Raw genomic sequence first — 22112 nt, 5'->3', positions numbered from 1 at the left:
ACTGCAGCAGAGCAATGTGAGGTAAAATTACAGCCTACAGATGCCTGGACGCCAGATGCTGAAACCTCTTAGAGATGAGCCTGTCTGCATGTATCCAACTTCACACATCATATCCCTGACTCCAATCCAACTCAACAGGAAATCAAACATATATTCTCGGAAACTTAATTGCTTCTCACACAATATTCTTGACTTCACTTCAACAGGACCAGTATTTTTGCAACAATGTATCTTTTTAATCAACGTATTTTCTAGGGAATGTCATTTCTGCTGGTCATAGTCTCTCAGTTCTCCAGTTCATTAACACACATTTTCACACCAAATGATCATGATGCGTTTGAGCATAATTATTTTCATCTAATTGGCCTCATCCTTGCCTCGAGTGCAATTTCTCCCTCCGTCTGATAATGCAAGCATTCTCCTCGCTCCTCTTCCCTCTCTATCCCCTTATTAGACGCTTGATTGTGGTCTTAATGATGTGCTGTATGGTGAAGTCATATGATGACAACTGACATGAATTAGTGTTAATAAAGTAACATTATGCAATATTATAATGATCTGAAATGGGATTTCACTGTACAAGTGGATGTCGAGTCTGGTAATTATTTCATGTTGTGAGAAGCGTGAAGTGGTATTGTTAGGTTAGAAGGTTAGATTAATTGTGTAACTGTGAATTAAGTGTAGGCATTTGTATTAAACGGGTCTCCGTTGTAGTAGTAATGTTCTCATGTCATACTTATCTATGAATACTTTCCCAATTGAAATGTATCATAGTTCAAAGTTCAACACATTGTTACACTCTCCTGCTGTGAATTAGTGGGTGTCAATTCACTCCTTAAATGGTCCTAGACAGGAAGAAAACCTGAATATGCCGCTATCAGATAGGCTGCTGTGTCGACTGAGATAACGGTGGCTACTGTGCGAGGAACTCAGAAGGCATCAGTGCCATGGCGAAGGGTATATACTCTGAGCAAAACTCTGGCTGAGTAGACATGCATGTCTTCTGAAGGTAACATCTAGTGAGGAGGAGGATTCCTCTGCAGTCACGCAGTGGCATAGTGACAGAGAGAGAGAGAGACAAAGACACGATACAGAGAGAAAGACACGAAATAGAAAGACAGAAAGAGAAAGGTTATCTGGGACATCCCTTCCATCTCTCCCTTGCAATTTATACTTTCCTGCCCCCATCCCCCATTCCCAATGTGCCACAGTGGGGTCATGCAGGGGTGAGTGACATCCTTTCAAATTACATCATTTTGCTGAGCAAGCTGACTCCCAGGCTGGCTGATATTTCACAGGTCAGTGCCTATAATATGCCCAGTGTTGCGGAGAGAAGGGGACCTGTCGTGAAATATTCTAATCAAGTGAGAGAGACTTTGTCATTTCTTCAAACGATCATCTTTATTTAATATCGATTCATTATTGCAATAATGAAACTGTCGACCCCACACTCTTGAGTGTTGGACCGAGAGCTTAACCCTCCCATGCAGATCGGAGGGGGAATCATAAGCCACCATAGGTTCATCTTGTGGTTATCTGCACTGGGTGTTACAGAAAAATGCAGAGTTCTTATATAGTAGATTTAAAAATTCATAGACATGGCTGGTTCTACCCCTCCCATGCAGATCGGGGTGCATCATAAGCCATCTTAGGTTCATCTTGTGGTTATCTGCACTGGGTGTTGTTTTATCCGGTTGATGTACGGTTGATTAGAAACAATGAGGGATTGTTTTCCTCCTCCAGGCTATCTTTACCTTGGGTCTCACACACTGCATCCTGTCTATGGAATTAAGTCTTTAGGTTTTATCACCAAGGCATTGTCTCAAGGCCCAACTCAGTCCCACAGACACAGATAAGAGAGTACTCATCAAAGCTGTTTGATGCATTAACATTATCTTGTAATTTTTCTACCATAGACCTACCTGATGTCTCTGACCTATTACAATTGGACTTGGACATTACCTCAAATCAAATCAAATGTATTTATATAGCCCTTCTTACATCAGCTGATATTTCAAAGTGCTGTCCAGAAACCCAGCCTAAAACCCCAAACAGCAAGCAATGCAGGTGTAGAAGCCCCAGATGTGCTATATAACTTTTTATTAGAATCCAATACTTCCTTAAGTAGGAAGTTTAAAAAGTGCTGATTTTGATACCGTCAGACGTTTATATGACTTTCAGAACGATTCTCAAATATTGTAGAATGTCTGGGTTTATCATATTGTGTTATCGTCAAGTGAAGGCCCATACAGTATATTCCATATCAGTGCCACTCAATCTAGATTATTCATAAACAGATGTCATCCAGGACTCGGCTCAAAACGAAGGATTTGCCAACATAGTCCTTTGCGTCAACAGATAGGCTTTAGTCCATGGCATTGTAACAATTTGAAAGGATCCCTTGATATACAATATCTACATCTTCCGTTTTACAGTGAAACTGCTGTGAAAAACACTCTCATAGTTTTGCTCTCCAAATAGGGTTTCTATTCATTTCAATGGGCACGTCCTTCTCCCCTCCCATTTCCTGGGGTCTGATACTTTAATCACTCATTCTATTATTTAAGTGGTCATTTATTTAGTTCCTTTCTCACAATATTTAAATTCATACCTTTTTAATTACATTCTCTTGGGTTCTTCCCTCATATCCTGAAGCACACTCTAATTTACTTTCTGTCATAACAGTAAATGGTTGGATTTTCATCACCAGCTTTATCCGCTTATAATTCGGGTTTACAACACAAATGCGACTCAAGAGCAGCTCCCTTTTGAATCCGCGGCTCTCGGTTTTGTTTGTGCTAATCAAGTTAAAAATCTCATCAAGCCGCCACATGTGTCAGTGATAAAGGCACAATTATTTTCCTCTTGAGAGAGAATGCTTAATGGATTGTTGTTTTTTCGTGCGGCACAAGTTTTCATTCGATTTGTAGGACCCTCTACCTCATTGTTGTGATGCTAGGTTTGTTTTGGGGTTTCTACCTCACTGGACTGATCATAAAGACCACATTTCCAATTTGGATTGATATTTGGATGTACAGGCCAGTGTCTACTTGTACAAATTGCACACTGACCAGTGCATGCAGACTGTACTGTACATATTGCCTCAGACATGATGATGCAATGTTTTGTAGTCTATCTGGCCTACAAGTAATACTGTGTGTGGCCTTAGAAGTCTTGAGTACACCACTGGTTTTCTGACAAATGACATAAATACTACAAGAAAGGCTACTTTCTGACAACCGTTGTGAGGGATCCTGATTGGTTGTCTGTGGTTTCTAGCTGGTGAGCTGGGCCTAGTTGCGTGTGTTGTTTTTACTTTGTCTACCAATTGCCCCTACCACACGTTAGTGAAACCACAGAGCTGCCATGGGTGCCAATGGATTAAATCCATTTAGATTATGGATGGAACTTTGCCAACACTGAGACAGAGTTCTGAGAGCATTCTGGTGACTGAGACAAGGTGACAGGGATGTGTCAAGAGAAAACAAGAAGACAGCCTCAATGCCAGCCGGAAAACAACATTATCCATTTCAATGAAACAGATGAGCCACAATGTTACTTCTTCACCCTTCTCTTCCTGAAGTTTTGGGAAGTTTTTTCCCCTTTTTCCTTATGTTTTCTTTACTTCCTCCTTCAGATCAACTCAGCCCATCTCATCATGCTTGAGTTATACGTTTCCACATGATTGGCTCTGAAACTACTTATAGAGAGGGAGAAGAAGAAAACAGATAAAGCATGGAGAGGTGGAATATATGGCTTCCTCTCACTTACACTCTCTCTGAGAGTTCTCCTTTTTTCTATGTCTCTTTGGAGAGTTGCTGGAAACAACAAAACACATACCCTTTAAGGGGAACGCAGCAGGATGTATGGCAGTGAATATGTTTGATAGTACACTATCAAACACCCCTTTTAGAAAGCAAGAGCATTGTCATATTTAACCCCAGATCCCAGCCTGATAAACAACCCTGGTTGAAGTTAAACAATTGTATTTGTGTGCCATTGATTCCACAACGTGATTCATACCCGACAGCGAGGGGGAATATGAGTATGATGCCCATCGGTCAACCATAGTTATGGCTAGGTATAAATCAAAAGTTTGTTTGGGGCCCCTCATTCATTATGACATGGCTTTGAAAAGCCTGGCAAGATTCCATACAATTATTGTAAATGCTAAAGTGCACACGGAAAAAGGCACAAACCATTTTTCCCCCCCACATACGATGAGTAACTAATTTTTGTGTGATTTCTCAAATGTTTTGAAAGAGTGGCAGTCTTTAGAGAGGCGTATAGATACTTCAGCAGCATCCAACTAAAGGGAGGTGGATTATTGACTTACCCAAAATGCCTAGTGGCAGGTTAGAACAGATGACGTGTGAAGTCACACCTTTTCACATCACCCCCCAAGGCTTATAGTGAAGAGAAATTGAGCCTTGAACTCCTCCATCCACAAACGAAAGCTGCAGAACTGGGAGCAGTAAAGATATCCTTTAAATTGTCACAAAAACAGTCTAAACAGACTGATGTTCAAATCAATCTTGATGAAAAAAGGAATTTAAAGAAGAGGTACAAGTAACTGCCAAAATAAAGGAAACACTAGCATAAAGTGTCTTAGCAGGGCATTTGGTCATCACGAGCATCCAGAACAGCTTCATTGCACCTTGATATAGATTCTGGAATTCTATTGGAGTGATATGACACCATTGTTGCACGAGACATGTTGTTGATGATGGTGGGGAAACGCTGTCTCAGGCGCCACTCCAGAATCTCCCATAAGTGTTCAGTTGAGTTGAGATCTGGTGACTGAGACACAAATGCACGTACCTTTGTTTTACTATCCTTGTGGGGACCAAAAAATGTATTCCCATTCAAAATCCTATTTTCCCCAACCCCTAACCCTAATCCTTAACCTTAACCTAAAATTAACCTTAACCCTAACCTTAGCCCCAAACCCCTCACCCAGAACCTAAACCTAACTCCTAACCCCTAAACCTAATCCTAACCCTAACCTTAATTCTAACCCTATACCTTAAATCTAACCCCTAAGCCTAAAGTAGCCTTTTTCCTTGTGGGGAATGGTAAAATGTCCCCAATTGTCCGAATGTTCCTTGTTTTAGTAAAACCAAACACACACACACACTCTCTCTCTTTAAACCCCCTATGCTCCTTTGAGACCCCTCTTTCAATGTCACTGAGATCTCTTCTTCTAGCCATGATAGTCAAAATAATGGGAAACTGAGCATTTTATACATGACTCTAAGCATGATGAGATGTTAATTGCTTAATTAACTCAGAAACCACAACTGTGTGGAATCACCTGCTTTCAATAGACTTTGTATCCCTCATTTACTCAAGTGTTTCCATTATCTTGGCAGTTACCTGTGCATTACATAGGAAAATGAAAAATGTAATTGAATCTACTGTACTGTAAAATAATCGGAAACTGAGCATTTTTATACATGACCCTAAGCATGATGGGATGTTAAGTGCTTATTTAACATAGGAACCACAACTGTGTAGAATCACCTGCTTTCAATAGACTTTGTATCCCTCATTTACTCAAGTGTTTCCATTATTTTGGCAGTTACCTGTACATTACATATCTGCTTAATGTCTGCTTAAAGTCCACTCCTCTGACCCTGAGGTTTCCCTTATCATCAGTAACAACACTCCTGAGCATGGTCTGTACCAGTTCACATTCATACCTTTCGTCCTCATTGCTATGCAGCTGGCAAATGCAATATCCTTAGCTACAGTATGTCAAAGTCCAGGGTTAGCCCCCCCAGTGACTCGGCCTCAGCTTCCTCTAGCTCTAAATAATGAATGGTAATCAGTTGTGCTCGTGCCATATCCGCCCAGCCAGAGCAAATATCCCACCTCAAGATTATACCCCGAGCGTGACTCCACCAAGTCACACAGGACATCTGCGATCCATTGTGTGGAAAGGGCAGAATGCGTGTTAGGGTGTTGACAGGTCGAAAAAGGTTCTAAGGGGACCAGAAGATGAGTCAACACCGTTGCGTTTCAGGTCAGTGCTGATGCTTGGTGATGAGTGGAAAAAAGGAGGATGTCGCTGACTCGCTCGTGGATTTGTTGCGGTGTGACCTAAAAAGCTCTCTTCGACCTCATGCAAAAATAATCACGCCTGGAGGGAGAATCTCAAACTTTTATATGTTTATTTAAAGATTTATTCTGGAAAAGAGCTTTCTGGAAAGTAGAGAACAGGGGAGAACACGAGGTCAAGCTAAGAAGGTTGAAGATGCACAGTCAGGAGTGAAAGAGGAATGTTGAACGTGACAGAGATATCCACGAGACAGTATGTGAGGTCACTTAAAAACATCCTCCAAATGTCAGCGTTTCTTCCGCTATAGTTCTTCAAAGCACTTCAAGAGTGCATTTGTGAATGAAAGCAGGGACATGCATTCATGCAATGAAGGCCATGCTTAAAGTGCCATGAAAGAATGACTTAGGACTAAAGTGAGATTTAAACTTTCATGTCTTGTAGTTGTTTTTTAACCTGTGTTCAGTAACTTGTCACAAATTCCTTATCTAGTGTGCACGCTTGGTTGTGAATGGAAACATGGATTTATGCCATGAAGTCCATGCCTAAAGTGCCATGGAAGTATGATTTGTGAAATGTAAACTTTCATGTCTCTTAGTTTCCCCCCCGTGTCCAGTAACTTGCATAAAGTGTCATAAAAGTGTGATTTGTGAAATGTAAACTTTCATGTCTCTCAGTTTCCCGCCTGTGTCCAGTAACTTGCATAAAGTGTCATAAAAGTATGATTTGTGAAATGTAAACTTTCATGTTTCTTAGTTTTCCCCTGTGTCCAGTAACTTGTATATGTAAGGTTTTGTATTTATTTTCTAAGTCAACCTCGTGTTCTGTTTCGTTGTATTCTTGAACGTAGCCCTGTTTCTTTGTGTTCTTGAATGTAGCCCTGTCTTTCAATTTTGTTCATTGATTTAATTTGTGTTAGCTACTCACCTGGTTTCATCAGCTCCTTATTTAGTTCAGTTCATTCTGTTTGTGCCTTTGTGAGGTATTGTTCGTTTTGACTCTACTAAGCCTTTTCCTAGCTCGTTTGTGAGAACCAGTTATAGGCATCAGTACTAGTTTTGATTCACCTGCCTGTTTGCCTACCTGTGTATGACCATTGTCTGCCTGTGACCACGATTCCTGCCTTCTGCGAAGGCGAAGTAAACACCTGCCGCGCTCTGAGCGTGAATCTACACATTTTTCTCTTGAGTATTCATTACAATAAAATTATTTGTGAAATGTAAACGTTCATGTTTTTCCCCCTGTGTCCAGTAACTTATGACACATGCTGTATCTTGTGCTCACTCTTGGTTGTTAACCTCTGCGCTACGGATCCCTTTAGCGGGATCATTTTCCTAAACAACCGCTGAATTGCAGGGCACCAAATATTACAAAAAATATTTATAATCATGCAATCACAAGTGAAATATACCAAAACACAGCTTAGCTTGTTGTTAATCCACCTATCGTGTCAGATTTTGAAAATATGCTTTAAAGCGAAAGCAATCCAAGCTTTTGTGAGTGTATCAATCAATGCTAGAACAGCTAGCCCCAAATTAGCATGGTCACGAAAGTCAGAAAAGCTTAATCGCTTACCTTTGATAATCTTCAGATGTTTGCACTCACGAGACTCCCAGTTACACAACAAATGTTATTTTTGTTCGATAAATATTACTTTTATAACAAAAAATTGCCATTTGGGTTGCGCGTTATGTTCAGAAAACTACAGCCTCGTTCCGTTCGACGAAAATTCCAAAAAGTATCCGTAATGTTTGTAGAAACATGTCAAATGTTTTTTATAATCAATCCTCAGGTTGTTTTTAACATACATAATCGATAATATTTCAACCGGACCATAACCTATTCAATAAAAGAGAGAAAAAAAATGGAGAGCTACCCCTCTCGCGCGCAGGAACTAATCAAAGGACACCTGACTACTTTTGAAAAATCTCGCTAATTTTTCAGAATAAAAGCCTGAAACTATGTCTAAAGCCTGGTCACAGCCTGAGGAAGCCATTGGAAAAGGAATCTGGTTGATACCCCTTTAAATGGAAGAAAGACGGGAAATGAAACACAGATAAAAAAAATAAAAAATCACTTCCGGGTTAGATTTCCTCAGGTTTTCGCCTGCAAAATCAGTTTTGTTATACTCACAGACAATATTTTGACAGTTTTGGAAACTTTGGAGTGTTGTCTATCCTAATCTGTAAATTATATGCACATTCTACGATCTGGACCTGAGAAATAGTCTGTTTACCTTGGGAATGTTATAAAAATAAAAATAAAAATCTGACCCCTCGCGTCAAGAAGTTAAATGCATACAGTTCCATGAAAGTTAAGGTTATGTACATTGGGAGATTGAAACATTCCTGTCTCATAGCATCGATAAATGATAATACATTTAGGAGGTGCTTATATTTGTTCTGTTACAAGTGTCATGGAAATGTGTTTCTTGCATATCCCAACTCCCCCTGAGACACCCGCAGGGAGTGGGGTTACGGCCAGGGTCACTATTGCCCAGCGCCCCTGGAGCAATTCGGGTTAAGTGCTATGCTTAATGATTTTTCACCTTGTCGGCTCCAGGAGTCAAACCAGCGACATTGCCCAGCGCTGTAAACCTCGAGGCTACCTGCAGTATCTTTACAGTATCTAGAGTGCTTGGTTCCTATCTAACATCTTCATTTCACACAGTGGGAATATTCATTGACTTCCTATTTTATTATCAAAAAGCCAGAAAGCCTAGATGGTATAGTGAATATGTTTGTGCATCAGACAAATTTCCCTGTTCCTGCTGTTTTGTTTCACGTGTGGACAGTTTCGTATTTCCTCTTCCTGTCTCTGTTGCCATTTCTCAAGATCACTCCAAGTGTCGAGATAAATAAGAAAAAACACATCTCCTCTCACTGACCCAGTCTGTAAATGTGAATGTTTTTCCCTCCATTATTCATTCACGCTTGAGTTTCCACCCTCCTACATGTCTCTCACCAACGATCCACTGTGCTCTTCCCGCAAACACCTGCAAATATCTTTACCTACCCTTAATGTGGCACTTTCCAAAAGTAATTTTCAATTATGCTTCAATGGATTCTGTTATAAGAGGGGAGATTCTTCTACAGCTAATGTACCTTAGGGGTGAGAAGTGTGTGTGTGTGTCTGAATGCCTCTGCGTTGTGTAAATGTTCCAACAGATAAACACTATGACAGCTTGTACAATGCTTGTCCCCTTTCTGAGATAAGGTATGCTGATGGCAGCAGAGATTATTAAAAACTATATTTGCTGCCTTTGATGCATTCTCTTTATTCATTTTCTCCTCCCTTTCTTTTTCTCTGATCTTTTTGTCTTTGGCGTGCAAGCGCTAGCGAAATGAATTTTCATAGTCGTCACGACTTTCAGCTCAGCTACTGTCTCTGAACTCAAAACGACGGCAGTTTGCTAATGGGAGGCTCTTGTGATTTATCCCGGAGATGTGATTGTTAATGGTGTATATTAAAGGTTTAGATTAGCCTGAGATAAGGTTCTATCACAGTCCCTTTCACTGTGGGCCGTATTGGTTTACTGTTTCTTTATGGGCCTCCGTGTTACATCTCCCCCTGCCACGCCCTCTACTTCTCATTCTGTGTCTCCCCAACCTGCCGCCACTCCCACAGTGCTACAAATACTCAGCCCTGCCACTTCCACGCTACCAGATCGTAGCCTCTGCTCAGTCAGTCTGCATTTCAAGCCGTTTGTTCCTGCATAGACCTTGTTATCCTGTGGTGCCTGTTTTCCCTAGCCTGACGTTGCTTTTCTCTCCGCTAGAGGCGCTCTGACTCTGGTCCCTGCCACCAGTCCCTCGTCTCGTCAGTCCTGCTTCCCTGCCCTGGACCACGCTCTACTGCTTCCTTGGATTCCGCTCCGGACCTGCTTAACCCTGCCCCTACTTCCCTTGCCCCAGCCGCAGCCTCAGTTCCTGGTTCCCTGCTACCCGCCTAAGCTCCCCCTGGCATGCAACACACCTCCACCCCCCCGCTCTTCAATTCATACCCTGGTTACCTTATCCCTGTCTCCTCCTCTGAGGCTACACTTAGGTTCACCTGCTCCACCCCGCCTAACACCCCGACTCTGAGGAACATTTTCTACCACATTCTCTGTGTTGACTGCACACTCTAAGTTGTTCATCAAGAGGGTAGAGATGGTTTTCCTCTTGTTGAATTTGAAACACTTTTTATCCCAGCATCTCACAATGTGATCTGCTATGAGGATGGATAATGAAGAGTTAGAGCAGTTTGGGTGTTGAATAGTTTCAGTCAGCTTTTTTCCCTCAACTATTCACTTATTTCCCTTTTAGTTTGTTATTGCATGACCTTTTCACATTGCCTCTTTTCACATGTCTCTTATTAAGATCTCTGGCCGCACAGACTATCTGCTTTCCAGCACTGAACATCAGAGCAACGATGGTAGGGCATTGCCCAATCCATGCCCATTGCGGTTTGCCAACCAATCCTCAGTCGCTAAGTTCTCATCTCTCATTTTCCTGTGTCGTCCAGAGGTCTCGGCCTCCATCCAGACAGTTGATTCAAATCTGGTGTTTGGACTCATATTGCATCTGTCATTGCCCTGTGCTCTGGCTAGGAACAAAAATGACTAATATTGTCTCAAACAATAGCTGTACAAATGTTTCACAGTGGTTTCAGATGTTGTGTTCAGAATCCTCTAAGACTGGATGCATGGGCTTTGTCTACGTTCAGAATAATGTTTAAGCATATCAATCAGGAAAGATTATGTTTAGAGCCTGAAGGCTTGATCTTGCCTCAGGGTCTTCAGCTAAGAACTTTCCTGTTTTCTCTCATCTCTCTCTCACATTTACATGCAATGTCAGGTAAAGTTTTTCCTTTTTGTTAATCTTCCTTCTGACAACAACAACCCGACCATGTCAAATTTTTGGGCCCCGGTGGAATTATTTGACAGGGTTTTTAGAGTTTTTCTCCCTGGCTAGCCTGTTTGGTGACTTTGTTATTCAATCACACAGCTACTATCTCTTTGTTGTGATTAGCGACCAGCCAAGTCAGGACCTTGGTTGTCGGTTGTGCTCGTGAATGCCCCAGGATTTATTTATTTTGTTTTGTGTGGCATGACAGACTGAGGTGATTTGGTTTGTGAGTTTGGTCCCACTCTCGGATTTGAAGCACTGGGCTTTTTCCTCTCTCCCCAGAGCCTGGTCTCCACACAGTGCCTGTGTACACCAACCACTTAATTGTTCTGGTTTACAAGCAGCCATCTGGCAAAGCCTCACAACAATGCCTAATGCGATTTCTGTTTTTTTTACTGTTCATTTGATGTTCATGAAGGAACATGCACATTGTTTATCCTCTCTCTCTCTCACACCTCTCTGAAATTGATTTAGTAATGAAAAAGCTCACCACTTTATGTCAGCACCGATGGAGCCTGGCCAAAATGCTGGGGGGGGGGTTGAATTCCAAGAAGAAACAGCCGGATTCTGGAATTTTCCTGGACTGCTACTGTAAGAACCGACACTAGAGTAGAGAAGCAAGTACGGAGAGTGAACATTTAATTTTGCACAGGGACAGCGTCAGAACCGGGTAACACAACGACATACAACAATTAATGCAGAAGCGGGGAACAAAGCTGGGGAACAGACAGATATAGGGAAGGTATTAACACAGGTGATTGAGTTCAGGTGAGACCAATGAATCACTGATGCGAGTGACGAGGGTAGCAGGTGTGCGTAATGATGGTGGCAGGAGTGCGTAATGCTGGGCAGCCGGGCGCCCTCGAGCGCCATGGAGGGAGAGCGGTAGCAGGCGTGACATCTACATATACAGGGTTGGGAAGTAAGGGATTACATGTAATCGGTTACATGTAAGAGATTACAAAAAACAGTAACTGTAATCCGTTACGTTACCAGCAATAACATTGTAATCAGATTACAGATACTTTTGAAAAACTAGATGATAACTTCAAGGTTTACTTTTAAATTCAGAAAGGATGTTTGTGGAAAAAAAATCTTTGACACTTCTTTGTTTTCTCAATGACATTCAAATCAGCATAAAAAATTTGCAAGTTTATATTTGAGACCATTGTGATGACACACCAAATGTGTTTGAACAGGAATAGGCATTTTGTAGGCTACAGTCCAAGCTATGCCTTCCAATGGTGCTACTGCTGTCTGCATCCAAAGATGATCCAACTTGAATAAACGCTTGGATGTAAGGGTGACAGCAGTGGGGGAGTCTACGGCGATACTGTTATCACTTATTATTGATATCTACATAGCGCATTGATGTGGATTACACTGCTGCTCTCACATTTAGATATTTGCGCTTTACGAATAGTGGTTGTTGTGGATGGCTGTTCACATATCTATATGCTCAAACTCACACACTTTTAACAGACTTAAAGAGACAATCTGTAGTTGCTACATCAATTTTTAGACTTATTAATTATATATATATATATATATATATATATAAATATATATCCATTGATTGTGGAATAATATCAGTTACACGCCTCATGAGCTTAGTTCAACTGTCAAAATCCACGAGAACCAAAAATATAAGCTTGTAAATGTTAACAAACACTGTATAGCCTCATAACATGGTTAAAACATCAAATAAAACCGTATTTGTCACCTGCGCCGAATACAACAGGTATAGATAGACCTTACAGTAAAATGCTTACTTACAAGCCCTTAATCAACAATGCAAAAAAAGTAAGAGATAAGACTAACAAATAATTAAAGAGCATCAGTAAACAACAATAGCGGGGCTATATACAGGGGGTAATGGTACAGAGTCAATGTCAATGTGCGGGGGCACCGGTGTCCAGGTAATATGTACATGTATGTAGAGTTATTAAAGTGAATATGCATAGATAATAACAGAGTAGCAGCAGCTTTCCAGTGGGGAGGGTGGGGGGGAAATGCAAATAGTCTGGGTAGCCATTTGTTTAACTGTTCAGGAGTCTTATGGCTTCGGGGTGGAAGTTATTTAGGAGTCTCTTGGAACTAGACTGGGCGCTCAGGTACCGCTTGCAGTGCGGAAGGCAAAGAGAACAGTCTATGACTGTTCAGCGGGGACTGTGAAGCAACACAAACATTGGCACAAACAAATGCATACACACACACACACACACACACACAAATACACACACACACACACACACACACACACACACACACACACACACACACACACACACACACACACACACACACACACACACGATAACATACGCACTATACATACACATGGATTTAGTGCTGTAGATATGTGGTAGTGGTGAATAGGGGCCTGAGGGCACACAGTGTGTTGTGAAATATATGAATGTATTGTAATGTTTTAAAATTGTATAAACTGACTTAATTGTGCTGGAACCCAGGAGAGTGGGCATCCATGGGTCCATAATGGGGATCCATAATAAATACAAATACAAATGACTAGGGAGGCTGGAGTCTTTGACAATTTTCAGTGCCTTCCTCTGACACCGCCTGGTATAGAGGTCCTGCATGGCAGGAAACTTGGCCTCTGTGATGTCCTGGGCCGTACACACTACCCTCTGTAGTGCCTTGCGGTTGGAGGCCGAGCAGTTGCCATACCAGGCAGTGATCCAACCCGTCAGGATGCTCTCAATGGTGCAGCTGTAAAACCTTTTGAGGATCTGAGGACCCATGCCAAATATTTTCTGTCTCCTTAGGGGGAATAGGTTTTGTCGTGCCCTCAACAGGACTGTCTTGGTGTGCTTGGACAATGTTAGTTTGTTGGTGATGTGGATGCCAAGGAACTTGAATCTCTCAACCTGCTCCACTACAGCCCCGTTGATGAGAATGGGGGCGTGCTCGGTCCTCCTTTTTCCTGTAGTGCATCTCCTTTGTCTTGACCACGTTGAGGGAGAGGTTGTTGCCCTTGCACCACGCGGTCAGGTCTCTGACCTCCTCCCTATAGGCTGTCTCATTGTTGTCGGTGAGCAGGCCTACAACTATTGTGTCATCAGCAAACGTAATGATGGTGTTGGAGTCGTGCCTAGCCATGCAGTCATGAGTGAACAGAGAGTACAGGAGGGGGCTGAGCACGCACCCCTGAGGGGCCCCCGTGTTGAGAATCAGCTTGGCAGATGTGTTGTTACCTACCCTTACCACCTGGGGGTTGGCCCGTCAGGAAGTCCAGGCTCCAGTTGTAGAGGGAGGTGTTTAGTCCCAGGGCCTTAGCTTAGTGAGTAGCTTTGAGGGCACTATGGTGTTAAACGCTGAGCTGTAGTCAATGAATAGCATTCTCACATAGGTGTTCCTATTGTCCAGGTGTGAAAGGGCAGTGTGGAAGGCAATAGAGTTTGCATCATCTGTGGATCTGTTGGTGCGGTATGCAAATTGGAGTGGGTCTAGGGTTTCTGGGATAATGCATTTCATGCCTACCGACGTGAGTGCAACGGTTCGGTAGTCATTTAGGCAGGTTAATATGTGTTCTTGGGCACAGGGACTATGGTGTTCTGCTTGAAACATGTTGGTATTACAGACTCAGACAGGGAGAGGTTTAAAATGTCAGTGAAGACAGTTGGTCAGTGCATGCTCGGAGTACACGTTCTGGTAATTCATCTGTCCCTGCGGCCTTGTGAATGTTGACTTGTTTGAAGCTCTTACTCACATCGGCTACGGAGAGAGTGATCACACAGTCGTCCAGAACAGCTGATGCTCTCATGCATGTTTCAGTTCTACTTTCCTCGAAGCGAGCATGGTCCTATAATAAACAGCGAGCATCGGTCCTTTAATAAACAGCATTTGGAACATAAATGCAATGGTTCAGTGGACCAGTCTAAAACGTTGCACATACACTGCTGTCATCTATTTGCCAAAATCTAAATTGCACTTGGGCTGGAATAATACGTTATGGCCTTTGTCTTGCATTTCAAAGATGATGGTACAAAAAAAATACTAAAGACTTGTTGATTTTTTCTTTATATTATCTTTTACCAGATCTATTGTGTTATATTCTCCAACATTGCTTTCACATTTCCACAAACTTCAAAGTGTTTCCTTTAGATTCAGTTAGATTTGGGTATGTCATTTTAGGCGAAAATTGAGTTCTGAGACCCAACACAACTGCTTGTCTACAGTGGAATCTACCTTTCCTCTCTCTTTAGCTCTGCTTCCTCTATCATGGCAGCTTCCAACTCACCCGTTCTGCAGCTGGATCTCATTTCACGTGAGAATTGTGAACACACCGAGGAGAGGCTGTGGTCTTTACCGTTGCAGGTGCTGTAAGGAGTACTATGTGTGGTCCAGACCAACGCCATCCCAACACCCCTGCCTGGTGGATCTTGATGTATGCTTGATCTCCAGGATTCAGCCCGTGCTCTCGGTTATCTTCTGGCACCTGCTCCTCATGTGCTGCTCTCACCTGGGAAAATACACACCGCAACGCATGGGTAATTTTCTGACAATAGGACAACATAGATTCTCCCATTATTGCCAATCACAAATTTGTGACATGTGAATAACAGCACCCGGTACTCTCATCATTCTGCCAGTTACCACTTCATGTGGTGTGAGTCCTTTGGTGGCGTTAGTTGATGCACTCATTGACATCAGTACCACGGGTAAATTAGTAACCCACTTTCCCTTGGGTGCTCAAAGTCTTGACCAATTTCTCCTTAACTACGCTTACTGCTGCCGAGTGAGCGGAATTAGATTCCACTCTCAACGCCGCTTGTACTATATCATCCCAGTGAGAATGCTGGTCCACTACCCCCGCAATAGCCGTTTTGAGAACAGGTTTCAATCCAGAAATACGCATCATCCATTCAATCCACATAATCACGTATTCCTTCTTTCAGACCCTGAGTACAATTACACATTTTTACTGGTCGAAACAATACATTCCCAACTGTAGTTAAGAACCCCTCAATTTCATAATTTTCTGTCGCTGGGTCACACGCTTCACGTCTCAAGGACCGAGCCAACGTTCGATATCCATGTGCGAGTGTTGGCAACATGGCCCTTGGAAAAAGCGAGCACACAATATGATCATAGCCACCAGCATGCATTCCAAAAATTCTCCCCTGCCTCCTCAAGAAACTGATACATTTCTGTCCCTCCCTTACTGGATCTGGTGCCTCTTTCATAACACTACGCATTTTGCTCACGCTCAGTGGCTGATGGTGATGTTGAATTTGTATCCATACTTGGGGCTGCGCATAATCTGGAATAGGGTTGTCCTCCCCTGGTACTATTTGTCCCGGTTAATATGTAACCGGTGTCACGTGTGTTTGTACTGGTCGCACATCTCTATGATTGCCTGGATCATGCTGATCCACTACCCAGCCCGGGACTATGATGTCCGAACTCGTAATGTGCTTGTCCTCTATAAGAGAGGGGTATAATGGTGGCCCACCAGTTGTGACCTGTTTCACCTCATAGCATGGGGCGAACGGCGGAGGAGTGGCAATTGAAAATACTCCTCCACACATATTGTGATATTGTTGAAGCGTAACTCTGAGTTGTTTGGTCTATCCTCAAGGTCTTTCTCAAATTCCTGGTTTAGGTTTTGACTCTTTTCTTGCGCAATAGCCAATTCCTGCTTCTGTTCATCTAATCTATGTTCATGCCCTTCGACAATGCCTAGTTTTTTTTATTTGTCGCCTCATTCTTGTCTACTGCCTGCTCCATTTTACCTCGCAGGTCTCTATTTTTCTCTTTTTCCAGTTTTATCCGCTGCTGATAAAATTCTGTGGTTAGGATTCCTGCTTATTGTGGTCTGGACCATTCTCTGATTTCAGTGTTCCACACTACGATTGCATCCATACACTCTTGGCTGGTTTTAAACTTTCCATCTACGGGAAAATGTGTACTAATTTTGTCCAATTTGGCAAATATTACCCACCATTTATTTGGTTCTTGACACTGGTCATATGCTTTTTTTGGTGCCTCTAAAGCTTTGGTAACATTTTCCACTTCTACGCTTCCCTTTCTGGGAGTATCTTGGCTTCTAGAAGCCATCTCAGTTATTATTGACTAGGCGTCACCCCCCCAGCGGCGTGAAGTAGCTTAGGCTATTAATAATTTAGGCTATTAATAATTTGGTCACTCCTCCGTACACTTTTGGTGCTGAACGACACTGTCGTGTCTGCCAAATCACCTAATCTGTCCCAATAGGGCTTAGACCAAACTCTCTCTTTATTGCTAGTGTTACTACAGACGATCCTTGTTCAAACATTCATACACACACACACACACACACACACACACACACACACACCCCCTACACCCTCATGGCCACCGTGGCTGGGCTTTCACCCCCCCCCCCCCCCCCCCCCCCCCGCCCCGCATTACGGGTTTAGTAAGGTACCAACTCCACCCGGGATTTACCCCCTCGGACTTACCCGTTGCAGGTACTATCCTGCTCCGGCTTACCTTCTGGGACTTACCCTATTCTTTATAGTACTCACCGGAACCAACCCACTCGGGATTTACCCGCTAGGATTTACCCTCTACAGGTATTAGCTGCTCGGGGTTACGTTCCGGGACTTACCCTGTAACATAAATTTACGACCGGTCGTAATACAATGGGACTTCTGAATAAGCTCAGGCTTTTTAGGTCCTTATTCTATTACTGTTCAGCCTACGATTCTCATCTCCCCAACATGTCAAAATGAGTGGTAACAGGTGTAGGAACTGTACCGACATTGTTTGTTGTGCCGGCACCTGCTCCACTGGAATGCAATTTCTACTCATAATAAATGCTGTCGTTTAATACGATATTATGGAAAATGATTAGACCTGGACTTAGAAACTATAAATTACATATGACAAGGCCCTAAGACACTGGGTGAAATAGAGGGGGCCCTTCGCAAAAAAATGAAGGAACATTTTTTTTAAACGGGTAAAAACTGGCACATAATCCGTAGTCTGTTTATTGGCTTTAATGAAAAAACGATTTATCTAAATCACCACCAGGGAGGATTTCTAGTTAAAGCTGGAGAAAGAGGAGTGGGGAGGATTCCTAGTTAAAGCTGAGGAAAGAGGGAAAGAAAGGGAAAGAAACCACAGCCATTTGGGCTGTGGCACTATCCAAGTCACGCTTTTCCCTTCTACTTTTTCTGTCTGGGTTTAGCAGTTCATTATAATTAAAGCATATTTCATTATATATAGAATATACAGTATATAATCCATGGTTCTATATTGGGGAAATGCTTTTTATGGATATTTCTGTGTTTTGAGAGTAATGAACTGTAATGCAAATGTCTGCTTTACTTTTCCGACAAATATATCATATTATACCAAGATATAGATACTAAACCAAGATTGTGTTACAATGTAGTTTTTCATATTATTTATCATACAGGCTTCCAAACAAAGGGCTTTATCTTAATTAAGTTGTATCAACATTGTGTACTTTCACAGTATCTTTGGTTTTATAGTATGAATATGTACTGTAATTTACATAATTATACTTAATACATTTTAGTTTCACAGATCTTGCTCTGTAATTGCTTTCTCAAGAGGCTAATTTCTAACAAATATGCAGCAACACATTTACATTTTCACTGCATTCAAGACGAAATGAAAGTAGAGACTGTATTATTCTTAGCATGGAATTAGAATTGACCCCACTGTGGTAACATTGAGCATTCCACAAAGACATTATTCTTTATTGCCCCATATTCTACCCACCACTGCGACCTGTATGCTCTCGTTGGCTGGCCCTCTCTTCATATGCGTCACCAAACTCACTGGCTCCAGGTCATCTATAAGTCTTTGCTAGGTAAAGCTCTGCCTTATCTCAGCTCACTGGCCACCATAGCAGCACCCACCCGTAGCACGAGCTCCAGCAGGTATATTTCACTGGTCACCCCCAAAGCCTATTCCCCCTTTGGCTGCCTTTCCTTCCTGTTCTCTGCTGCCAATGAATGGAACGAATTGCAAAAATCACTGAAGCTGCATACTCAAATCTCCCTCACTAACGTTAAGCATCAGCTGTCAGAGCAGCTCACAGATCACTGCATCTGTACATAGCCCATCTGTAAATAGCCCATCCAACTACCTCATCCTCATATTGTTATTTATTTATTTATTTTGCTACTTTGCACCCCAGTATCTCTACTTGCACATTCATCTTCTGCACATCTATCACTCCAGTGTTTAATTGCTAAATTGTAATTACTTCGCCACTACGGCCTATTTATTGCCTTACCTCCCTAATCTTACCTCATTTGCACACACTGTATATAGCTTTTTTCCCCTATTGTCTTATTGACTCTACCTTTGTTTATTCCATGTGTAACTCTGTGTTGTTGTTTTTTGTCGCACTGCTTTGCTTTATCTTGGCCAGGTCGCAGTTGTAAATGAGAACTTGTTCTCAACTGGCCTACCTGGTTAAAAAAAAAAATGTATAATAATAATATTGCACAAATATTAGTTTTTTCTTATCAGAAATGTAAATATTGTTCAAAACAAATTGCATTGCCTAGACATGTAGTCACGCATTGTAAATGCAAAGTTGTGGAGTTCTCTCTTGCTACACAGCTGTGTTACAGAATACCATAGCACAACAGCCTATTGATCTACAGTACATTCTTAAAACTTTATTCCTTAAAACTTATCCTATTCTTTAACAAAGCAACTTTTTGTTATAGTTGTTTTGTAACCCCTGACGATTTACTTATAGGTCCACAGCGGTATTCTGAACCACCTCTATCTCATTAAAGGGAATGTATCTGGAGAGGGGTGACTGGGAGCCAAAGTGCACCAAAGTGCAGACCTGTGAGTGCACTGTAAGAGGCCAAAAAACCATGGCAACAGAAGTCCAAAACAAAGTGAAGGTGTAAGCTCGAGTAGCAGCTTGATGCCAACCACTAGACCTGGAGTGCTGATATGGCTAACCCTCTCTCTCTCTCTCAATCTTCCCCTCACTCTCTACTCATAAATTCACTCTCTTTCTTTCTCTATCGCTCTCCATCTCCTCCCTCTCCCAACCCCACCACCCTTCTCTCTCTCTCTTTCCATCCCACCCCCCTCTTCCTCTCTTCCAGATAATGGTGCTGACAGACCCTGAGTTTGAGAGCAGTGTGCTCATCAGCTCAGATGAAGGAGCGAGCTATCAGAAATACCGCCTCAGCTTCTACATTCTAAGCCTTCTGTTCCATCCAACACAGCATGCTTCGGATTTTGAACTGTGTTACACAGTCGGATAAAGCTCCAAGCTGTTGATGTTTTACCTTTTTATTCCATCCCGGTTCCAGCGGCCCCGTATTGGTTTATTGAATATTCTTCTGTAATCTTAATATTATTTATTTACGTTCTTGAAGTTTTTATTAGAATATTGATTATTGCTATCCGTTTGATGATATTTTGTTTAGACTTTAGCTAAATGTATTACCATGGCAATTAGTTAGATGCAATGAACACATTTGTGCTATAATGTGATTACAACTACACAGTAACTTTACTTGTAACGACTATGGAACATTCTAATATTCATTAGCAGATGTCAGCACAATTGGTCTGCAAACCACATACAATGACAATGCAGTCCTATACACCAGTGCTCTCATCTGTAACCTTCCCTGTACAGTGCTCTCATGTTGAGGAGAGCTCTGTACCCCCCATTCACACACAGGTCATATCCCATATAACTTCCTGTGAAGAAGACTTACCAGTATGGCCAATGAGTCTTACCTGGCTACCAAGATGGCTATCACACAGGGAAGACTGGTTGAGGTGGAGGAGGGAGAAGACTGACACCTTGGGTTGCTAACTGACCTCAATATCAGTTATAACAATGAAACCTGGACAGATCCAGAGGTTGTAATTTGTTACGCTTTCGGTCTGTGATGGCCTTCTTTGGAGAATGCTGGCTACACGAGTTTGTAACAGAAGCTGATGGGCTGTTTGATGCACACTATAGATGTTGGTGATATTTTGTTTGCATTAAAAGGATGGACCTTTGTGGACATGGAACACTCTCAGAAGACATACCTTTGTGGACATGGAACACTCTCAGACAACATACCTTTGTGGACATGGAGCACCCTCGAAGACATACCTTTGTGGACATGGAACACTCTCAGACGACATAACTTTGTGGACATCGAACACTCGCAGTCGAGATAAGTACAATGCTGATTAAAGGATTCCTTGAGCATTGATGCAACATGGAATCTAATGGTGATTAGTAAATTAGATAATGTACTGTAGTATATTTCATTGGGAGTCCATACAAGTGCAACTTTAAAACAGTTTGTTCTTTACTGATAACATACATATTTTTCTATATTCAAACAGCTGTGTCTCAGGCTTTCTCAGAACACTTGAATATTTGTAGTCGGTCTTTTTGTATTAAATGCAGGTCAATCTGTATCTCTTTCCTCAATGTCTGGAGTAAACTGTTCTCTTTCGAGTTCTAGAACTCTGGGTGCCCAGTCTTGACTCTTATCTCAGAATTTGTGGGCAGTGTATTTTTAGGGCCTTCCTCTAACACCGCCTGGTATAGAGGTCCTGGATGGCAGGAAGCTTGGCCCCAGTGATGTACTGTGCCGTACACACTATCCTCTGTAGTGCCTTGCGGTCGGAGGCTGAGCAGTTGCCATAACAGGCGGTGATGCAACCAGTCAGGATGCTCTCGATGGTGCAGCTGTAGAACTTTTTGAGGATCTGAGGACCCATAAAAACATATTTTCATTCTCCTGAGGGGGAATAGGCATTGACGTGCCCTCTTCACAACTGTCTTGGTGTTTGGACCATGATACTTTGTTGGTGATGGACACCAAGGAACTTGAAGCTCTCAACCTGCTCCACTATAGCCCCGTCGATGAGAATGGGCACGTGCTCGGTCCTCCTTTTCCAATAGTCCACAATCATCTCCTTTGTCTTGATCACGTTGAGGGAGAGTTTGTTATCCTGGCACCACACTGCCAGGTCTCTGACCTCCTCCCTATATGCTGTCTCATCGTTGTCGGTGATCAGGCCTACCACTGTTGTGACGTCTGCAAACTTAATGATGGAGTCGTGCTTAGTCGTGCCTGGCCATGCAGTCATGGGTGAACAGGGAGTATAGAAGAGGACTGAGGGACCCGCATGTTAAG

At 42.4% G+C, this 22112-nt stretch overlaps 1 pseudogene; it reads left to right on the top strand.

Moving 5' to 3' along the window:
- The window catches only part of LOC139541314 (VPS10 domain-containing receptor SorCS3-like), a 105302-nt pseudogene extending 85115 nt beyond the window's left edge, over positions 1-20187 (top strand).
- Positions 20188-22112: the final 1925 nt, after the last annotated feature.

Source organism: Salvelinus alpinus, chromosome 2 (genome assembly GCF_045679555.1).
Source record: "Salvelinus alpinus chromosome 2, SLU_Salpinus.1, whole genome shotgun sequence".
Taxonomy (NCBI): Eukaryota; Metazoa; Chordata; class Actinopteri; order Salmoniformes; family Salmonidae; genus Salvelinus; species Salvelinus alpinus.
This window is presented reverse-complemented; position numbering and strand designations above follow the sequence as displayed.